This window comes from Phyllostomus discolor, chromosome 7 (assembly GCF_004126475.2).
Source record: "Phyllostomus discolor isolate MPI-MPIP mPhyDis1 chromosome 7, mPhyDis1.pri.v3, whole genome shotgun sequence".
Taxonomy (NCBI): Eukaryota; Metazoa; Chordata; class Mammalia; order Chiroptera; family Phyllostomidae; genus Phyllostomus; species Phyllostomus discolor.
The window spans coordinates 41,822,242-41,832,071 of NC_040909.2; positions in this window are offsets into that span (position 1 = coordinate 41,822,242).

Genomic DNA, 9,830 nt, shown 5'->3' on the forward strand with positions numbered 1-9,830 from the left:
TCTCCACATTCATTAGCCAGATCATGAGAATGGTAGGCATCATTGGTAGAGTTCCAGGAACGTAGCTTTGCAGAGGAGTTAGGATGGGACCTGAAGCCCCAAACTTAGAATTGTGAGAAGGGAAAGGTAATATTATAAATATAGTCATATGTTGCATAATAATGTTCTGGCCCAAAACATACTACATATATGATAGATCCCATAAGAAAAACCTCAAGAAAATTCGCAGTGTTTAGCAGAAGCTTTTGCAGACCTCAACAAGCTCCTTAAAAAGTTCAAAAACATGGACATCCAACACCAGAAGGTTTTCATTAATATGCAGAAGTGTTCATGGTACATTATCTGCTTACAAACAAATTTCTGATTTTTTAAAAATTTTATCTTGTTTTAATTTTATTTTTAAAGAGAGGGGAGGGGAAGGAGAGAGGGAGAGAATCAATGTGTGGTTGCCTCTCACATGACCCTCACTGGGGACCTAGCCCACAACCCAGACATGTGCCCTGACTGGGATTCAAAACTACAACCCTTTGGTTCACAGCCCGAGCTCAATCCATTGATCTGTATCAACCAGGCCAAATCTCTGATTTAAAAAAAAAGAAAGTGGCCCTGGCTGGTGTGGCTCAGTGAATTGAGAGCCAGCCTGTGAACCAAAGGGTTGCCAGTTCAATTCCCAGTCAGGGCACAATCCTGGGTTGCGGGCTAGGTCCCTGGTAGGGGTGCACAAGAGGCAACCACACATTGATGTTTCTCTACCTCTCTTTCTCCCTCCCTTCCCCTCTCTCTAAAAATAAATAAATAGAATCTTTTTTTTTAATGAAGGAACCAAGTTAACTACCATGAACATATTTCTGAAACGAGTGATACCTCCTCAAGGAGCCTCAGGCAGGTCCTTCAGAAGGTTTTCTAAAGACATTGTGGCCATAGGAGATGTTATTGCCCCTGTGGACCTTGCAGCAGGATAAGATGTGGAAGTGAAAAACAGTGATATTAATGATCCCGACCCTGTGTAGGCCTAGGCTAACTTGTGTGTTAGTGTCTTAGTTTTTAACAAAAAAGTTTTAAAAGTTTAAAAATATTTTTAACTAGAAAAAAGCTTATGGGATAAGATATAACGAAAGAAAATATTTTTATATCGCTGTACAACATGTTTTTGTGGGCTTTTTTAAAGATTTTTTTTTGTGGGGGGGCTCTGGCTTGTGTGGCTCAGTGGATTGAGCGTAGGCCTGGGAACCAGGGGGTTGCAGGTTTGATTTCCTGTCAGGGCACATACCTGGGTTGTGGGCCGGGTCTCCAGTGAGGGGCGCGTGGAAGGCAACCACACGTTGATGTTTCTCTCCCTCTCTTTCTCCCTCTTTCCCCCACTTTCTAAAAATAAATAAATAAATAAAATGGGGTTTTTTTAAGAGTTTTTTTTTTTTGTCCTGGCTGGTGTGGCTCAACAGATTGAGCACCAATCTGCAAACCAAAATGTCACTGGTTCAATTCTTGGTCAGGGCACATGCCTGGGTTGTGGGCCAGGTCTCCAGTTGGGGGTGTGCAAGAGGCAACCCATAGATATTTCTCTCACACAATGATTTTTTTTCCCTTTCTTTCTCCCTCCCTTCCCCTCTCTCTAAAAAATAAATAAATAATTTGTTACTCAAAAAAATCTTTTAAAACAATTTTTTAAGGATTTCATTTTTATTTCTTTTTAGAGAGAGGGGAAGGGAAGGAGAAAGAGGAAGAAAAACATTGATCAGTTGCTTCTCATACCCCTACTGGGGACTTGGCCTGCAACCCAGGCATGTGTCCTGACCAGGAATCGAATGGGCAACCTTTTGATTTGCAGACTGGCGCTCAGTGCACAGAGCTACACCAGCCAGGGCACATATTTGTGTTTTAAGCTAAGTGTTATTACAAATGAGCTGAAAAGTTAAAAAAAAAGTTTATAAAGTAAAAGTTATAGTAAGCTAAGTTTAATTTATTTTTGAAGAAAGAAAAGTACTTTTAAAATGAATTAAGTGTAATCTAAATGTACAGTATTTATAAAGTCTACAGTAATATACAGTATAATGTCTTAGGCCTTGACATCCACTCATCACTCACTCACTGACTCACCTGGGGCAACTCCCAATCCTGCAAGCTCCAAATATGATAAGTGCCCTCTACAGATGTTGTACACTGCATAATTTTTAAAATCTTTTACACCATATTTTTACTATACCATTCCTATGTTTAGATTCAAACACCGTTGCATTATAATTTCCTATAGTATTTAGTTCAAACATGCTATACAGATTTATAGCCTAGGAGCAGTAGGCTATGGACACTGTAGCATAGGTGTGTAGAAGGCTATAGCATCTAGGCTTGTGTAAGTGCACTCTGATGTTGGCACCATGACAAAACCACCTTATGACATTTCTCAGAGCATATCCTTATCCTGATCATTAAACAACACATTACTGTGGAAGGGAAAACCCTGGGAGACCAACTGGGCCTGGCTCAGTGGGAAGAGACAACTGTTAAGTATCAGCTGTGAGCACGTAGCTACATATGTTGCATACCTGCTACCTGCCTGGTTCTGTGCTGGGCCTTTTAATCCCATGTGCTTTCTTTCTTACTAAATTTATTGGGGTGACATTAGTTAATAAAAATTTACTCCCATGTCTTATTTGGTGCTTACCACACACCGACAAGTAAGTAGTAGTGTCATACCTTACAGGAGAGGACGCTAATCTCAAAGAAGGGCAATGCCTTCTGAGGCTCTACAGCCTGGGTGCGGGAACAGTTACCAGCCCCAGAATGCACCATCCCTGACAGAGCTGACAACCACAGTGGCACAGGGAGTCTCTTCTTATGGCCATATCCATGTCTGCCGGAGCCAGAGGGGACCTCCTTTGTGGGCCTTGGAGGAAGTTGGGTTTTTGGTGAAGAGCGAGGAGATTAGTTGCAGCATCTCAAGGCTCCAATTTTAATTTGAAACAATCCTGACACATCACTAGTTTGGTCAAAAAGCCTTGGCCCTGAAATTGTTTCTCCAGAGTCCCAAATGGCTTACAACTTTCAGAAATTCCAGGGTAAGTGAGAAGAAGGGTGATTGGGTGGGGGTTAAGCTCTGAGCTGGAACGTGACCCACGTGCATCCCCCGCCCCTGCCAGCCCTGAACACTCTGGAGGACCAACTTGGTGGATGTGGGATCACAGGTGACTCCTGCTAAGAAGGGGGAGATGTCCAGAACTTGGAATTTTGTGGAAATCTGGTCAGAGAGTAAATGCCTTATCTGGTGCTCAGGACTCAGTGGAGACCACCAAACACAGATGGACCATTGACTCACTCTGTAGTGCATGAATTCATTATTTCATCTCTTCCCCCTCCTAGGTCATTTAGTCACTCCATCTCCTTGCCTCCATTTCCATATTCATACTTCTGTTTCCTCACTCAGTGACCCCGTTGCCATGGCTGAAAGCAATGCGGGTGACAAAGGCTGCGGATATGGGAAGACAGCTGGGCAGGCAAAAATACAAGGCAGTAAGGGCAATAATTAGAATAATGCACATAGTCTGCAGGGACATGGGGCAGAGAATGACTTAACAACTTAGAGGGTCAGGAAAGCGCGAGGGAGGATGTGAAAAGGAGGGAGGGTGCCAGAGAGCAGAAAACATTCCAGACAAAAGGAACAGCAAGGCACAGAGGTGTGAACAGCTGGCCTGCTTAGAGGGAGGTGAAAACTTCAGTGTGACTGGAGCCCTGGGTACAGGGGAGGGGAAGGCTAAGAATGAAGCTGGAAACTAGGTTGAGACTAAGCTGGGACAGTTTGTGAACAGCAGATTAAGAAACATCTGGCTGATGTGGCTCAGTGGACTGAGTTCTGGCCTCAGAACCGATGGGGTCGCCGGTTCAATTCCCAGTCAGAGCACATGCCTGGGTTGCAGGCCAGGTCCCCAAATGGGGGTGTGTGAGAGGCAACCACATATTGATCTTTCTCTCCCTTTCTTTCTCCTTCCCTTCCCCTCTATCTAAAAATATTTTAAAAACATGGGCTTTCTTCTTGAGGTCAGTGGTTCTCGGAGTGTAGTCTCTGGACCAGTAGCATCAGCATCACCTGGGAACTTAATAAAGATGCAAGTTCTCAGGTCCTAGACCTATTGAGTCAGAAGCCTTGTGGCCCAGCCATCTCTGTTTTAATATGTCCATCAGGTGATTCCTGATTCATAGTAAAGTTTGAGAACCACTTTTCTAGGTAGTAGGGAGCCAGGGGTGGTTTGTGAGCAGGGGAATGCCATAATAGCACTCTGAATCAGACAGCACCCTGATAGCAGCATGGAGGCTGGACTGATTAGAGAGACTGAGAATGAAATTGAGGCAGACAGAATGCAGTCATGTGCAAAGAAATACATCTGAGACTGTGGATGTGGCAGAAACTGGTAGATGCCCTGCAAAATATGTTCTTTTCTTCTATAGTTAATAGAATTCCTGATTTTTGAGTTGGACATATGCCTCTGAAAAATGAAATATCCCAGCTTCCCTTGCACTTAGGTGTGATCATGTGACTAAGTTCTGACCAAGAGGAAGAGATGTGTGTAACTATGAAGTTATGCACCCCAACGGGCGTGCCTTCCACGTTCCCACTTGCCCCTGGCTGAGATGAAACATGGTGGCAAGCCATCTGGAAACGTGTGGTCAAAGACAACACCATAGGAACAGTGGAACAACAAGCTAAGGAACCAGAATCCCTCTCACCTTGTAGTCATCACATCAGACATTGTTTACAGCCAGATTGTTATACACTTTCATTTTATTTAAGTCACAATTATTTTTGGTATCTGTTAGAGAAACCAAACCTATATTCTAGTGGATACAGTGATCATGTGGCATGCCAAGCACACTTTTCAAACTACACCTATTTCCTTCCCTTCCTTCCCTCCCCTTTCTTTTCCTTTTCCTTTCCTTTCCTTTCCTTTCCTTTCCTTTCCTTTCCTTTCCTTTCCCTTCCCTCTTTCTTTCTTTTCCTTCCTTCCTTCCTTCCTTCCTTCCTCAAAATAATTTGAGAAAACTTAAAATTAAGGATGTGTACAATGAGTTTCATAAAACACAAATATAAAGGTAAGTCCAACAGGATTATTAAGCACCAGATTTAGCTCTAAGGCTCTTGAAAGCCAAGCCAAAGTGGAAATAAAATGGGTCAGTCTCAGAACACTTGGTATCAAAGACAAAGGGCATCTCGCAGTTTTTCTGGCAAATATTCCAATAATTTCTTGTGCTGAAGAAACTTCTGAAGTCATATATTGATAATATTCTCCATAAATTTCTATAGCAAGTAGAAATTGAGTTTCATACGTGACTTCTTTTCACACCATTTGATTGAAAACTCAGGGCATGTTGTTAAAACACAACTCTTGAAGGTCTGCAAAGGGGTCAAGCCGGGATGATGCCAAGCCCTTTACATGAATCTTTTCAACAACCATATGTAAGAGCAGATAATACTTTACCCTTATTTTATGACAATTTTTTATTTATTGGTATTAGAGAGAGACACACACACACTGATTTGTTGTTCCACTTATCTATGCATTCATTGGTTGATTCCTATATGTGCCATGACCAGGGATCAAAGAGCAACTCCAGCACATTGGGACAATGTTCCAACCAACTGAACTACCTGGCCAGGGCCTATTACCCTTATTTTACAGAAGAGGAAGCTAGGATACAGAAAGGGGAAGGGCCAGATCAGATAACTGGTGGTTAGCCAGTTTTGTAACCCAGGTCTTAGACTTCAGAGGCCCTGTTCTAGCTGTCCCTCTCTGGGCCTGCTAGCACTACCACATACAAAAAAAATTAAAGGTATTCTGGGTTGAGAATCAGAGAAAAGCACAAGAATCACTGCTTCAAAATATGTCTGTATTAGCCAAGAGAAATCAGTGAGATCTGGTCAATATTGGGGGGATCTCTGAGTCTCTTAAGATGGGTTGCTCCTGATAGGATAAGAAGTAGGGCTAGGCTCCATGAAGGCAGAAGGAAAACCCCAAATTTGGAGCTGAATAGAACCTGTTATTAGAGGTTTAATAGAGGCTTCAAGAATGGAAGAAGAAATAATATTACAAGCAGTTGTCCTAGGACAGCTGCTGTCTAGAAAAGAAGAGAGCTCCTCTGTCTCATTTTTATTGAGCACCCATTATGTACCAGGGACATGCTGAGCACCCAAGTGACGGCAAGGGCACTAGCCTACTGGGTGAAAGGAACTTTCTAAGTTGTTTAATTTTCAAAATAATGCTACAAAGTAGGTATGATTATCAGTATGATTATGCCACATTACAGATGAAGAAACTGAGGCTCAGAACAGTGAAATGACTTGCCCAGGATCCCACAGCTGGTGAGGGGTGGAAGTGGATGAACTTTGAATCCGTGTCTGTCTGAATCCATGTCTGTCTGTATGTCTCTTTAAAATATATATATATATATATATATATATATATATATATATATATATATTTACTTTTAGACACAGGGAAAGGGAAGTAAAAAGAGAGGGAGAGAAACATCAATGTGAGGTTGCCTCTCGTTCGACCCCCACTGGGGACCAGGCCCACAACCCAGGCATATGTCCAGACTGGTAATCAAACTGGTGACCCTTTGGTTCACAGGCTGGCGCTCAATCCACTGACCCACACCAGCCAGGGCTGACTCCGAGTGTCTTTTAATGTGCTGTGTTTCAACAGTAGGAAAGAAAAGATGTGACAGATATGACATTCAAATTCATTCTATTTCTTCATTGTTGTTAAAATTTAAATAATTGAACACCAAATGGGTACACATCCACCAAAAATATTTCTTCAAACATCTTGGAGCATAAATAGCTTTGTCCTAATTTAGCATTATTTCCTTGAAATTGATTCCCAAAGAGGAATTCCTGTGTCAAAAGGCCTAGACGTTATTTAAGCCTTTGGTGCATATTGCCAAATTGCTTTTTAAAAGATTTTTACTGAGTCATTGTCCTACCAGCAATGTAGAAGTATCCATTGCTCACACTAACACCAGTCTTCGTTGTTACCAGGTTTTTAAACTTCAAGTTTGAAAGGCTATAAATAAGCTCTTGTAGTTTACTTTGATTACTTATGAGGTAGAAATTGTCCTGTGTTTATTGCGTCTCGTCTGTTTCCTTTGACCATTTATTGTGTCCTTAGTCTGTTTATTACCAATTTTATGTGTTCTTCACATAATAGAAATATTAATCCATTGTGTGTAAAACATTTCCTCAGTCTGAAGTTCACTTTTTACTGTTGGCTATGATTTTGGAGTAGGGTACGGGTGTTTTGGTTTGTTTTTAGCAACAGAAAGTTAAAGAATGTTTTAATGTTTTATAAATAAACCTGCCCTTGTTTCCCTTGTGACTTCTTCCATTTTCTCTAACCTTAGAAAATCATTCACTCTTCCAATGGCTTATTTTCTGTCAGGTTCAAGAAGAGATGAGATGTCTGTGTTGCTTTGTCATCTTTTTAATAGCGAAAGAGATAAAAAGATTACATCCTTTTTCTCTTCATAAATTTGACTTTCCTCGATTCACTTTTTGTTTGAGTATCTTGATATATGCTCATTGGGTGGGGAGTGGAGGCCGTAGGAAGTGATGTGTGTGTGTATATGCATATCCCCGAAGGTCCAGAAGAATAGGTACTGAAAAATATTAACACTTGGTTATTTCTGATTGATGAGAACAGGGCTGGGGTGGATTTGTGATTATGGCTGCCCAGCACCCCTCCCTATTTCCTTTGGGCAAGATACCCCTCTTCATTCCTTGTGACTCTGGTGTGGCTGCCCATGACAGTACATTTGCCCAGTATAGTCCCTCATTACCCTGGCAAGTCTTGGGGGTCAAAGTGTAGGCATCCCTCAGAGCCCAGCAGAGTCCTCCCCTGAGCGTACAGCTCTCCTTCTGCTGGGCTCTGTTGGAAAACTGAGGCTGCCTCACACCCTGTTTCCTGCCAGGCAGAGATCACTCTGCAGAAGGAAGGAAGCCAGTGTGCAGAGACATCAAGACAAGGAGAGATGAGAGAAAGCAAATCCTGTGAGTACTGGTGCCTCCACTCCCAGTCTCCAAGATCTTGCAAGATCTTGATCCTGCTGTTTTTCTTCCAATCTTGTGCCAGCTATTGTGAGCCATAGGTTCCTCTGGCTTTGGCTGGGTTTCTGTTCCTTGGCAAATGAAGGAATCTGGTCAGCTGCAAGAATGGTTTTGTGTGTGTTTTTAGTAGTTTATGTAATTTTCTTGCAATGACCATGTATTACTTGTTTAGTAGAAATACTTTTTAAAAGAAAAAAAGAATGAGTTTGCTAGAAAAAAGAAAGCATAAGTACCCCAAGACTTGCTTAAAAGTAGGCAAAGTGTAAATAAAAACAGAGCATAAAAATTATACAAGTCCTCAGAAGGACAGAGGCCATGTTTCACCTTGAGAATGTTAATGAGATAAACAGGAATTTGGGTGAGGCGACCTTAGCTCAGTGGGTGTGTTGGGTGGGTGTAGGGAGCAGAGATTAGGGGCTCAGCCTGGGCACAAAGTATGTTTTTTCATGGACTAGACAGCCTGAGATACTGAGATTTGGGAGAGGGAAATTGCCCCTTAGCCCCATCCCTGGACAAATCACGTCCCTTCTCTGAGCTACACTAAGTCTAGCTCTGATACTTGGAATCCCTAGAGGCACTTCACATCCATTATCTCAGAATTCTCAGGAGAATTGAGTCAGTTATCAATATTCCCATATTCCAGATGAAGAAACTGAGGCTCAGAGAGGTAAAGAGTGACCTAGGTAAGTCAATCTCTAAAGCCTTTTTAGGAACCTCAGCCACGTTCCTCTGTCATCTGTACACTGGACATAATAAATGGACTGTCCTCTGACACAATCCAGAGAATTAAGAGGAAAAGCCCAGATGAAGCTGAGTTGCAGTAAGCATTGTCTTCTTCCCATCTCCAGCTGGACCATGTGGGGTTCAGGAAGCGGGAGAGGGCACTGGGAGGTGATTGAGGTGGAGTGGGGTTGGGGTCTGAGGCAATGTGCCCCCCTGGCTGGTCACAGTCCAGCCCTACCCCCACTTCCTGCGAGCTGCTCCTCCTTCTTTCACTCCACACCAAATTTCTTCCCAAGGAAGGCCTTGCGCAAGAGGACTCGGTCAGGTCCCTTGGCCGCCCGCCTGCCCGCCTGCCGCCCCGGCGTGGTGGGGGCCCCCTCCCCTCCAGCCATCAGCCCCTGGCGCCTGCCCAGTCACGTGGCACTTCGTCCTCTCTTCAGCTTCCTCCAGGATCCTGATTTAACTCACCCAACTCCCCCTTTCCTCCCTAGCGCCAGTCCTTTCTGGCACCACCCCGAGGGGTAGGGAATTGGGGCATCAGCTCTGCCTTGCTGAGGGACCTCGGGCCTTATTTTTTCCACTTGTCAAGTGGGATCGCCACCCGTTAGGACTGCCTCGATTCTCGTCATTGCCTATTCTTTCCCTATTGCCCGATCGCCCTGCCCTCAACAGTCTCCTGAGCCCCTTGTGAGAGACCTAGCTTCCTTCTGGGCACTGGGGTGGGGTGGTAGAGAGGGAGGGGAGGCGGAGCCGCAGGGCCCCAAGGGAGCTGCCAGACGGCTCTGAGAGAAACTGCGAGGCGACGGAGTGAAACTGGCCAGCCGCCGGCACCACACAGACCTGGGTTCGGATTCGGCTTTGCCTCTGACCAACTGCTGATTTTGAACCCTTCATCTCTTTGGGCCTCAGGTTGCCTCCTCTGCGAAATGGGGGCCCTACGGGAGACAAAAAGCGGGAGGATCCAGCAGGGGACCTGACCTGTACTCGGGGTACCCCCCGCCCCCGCGCTCCT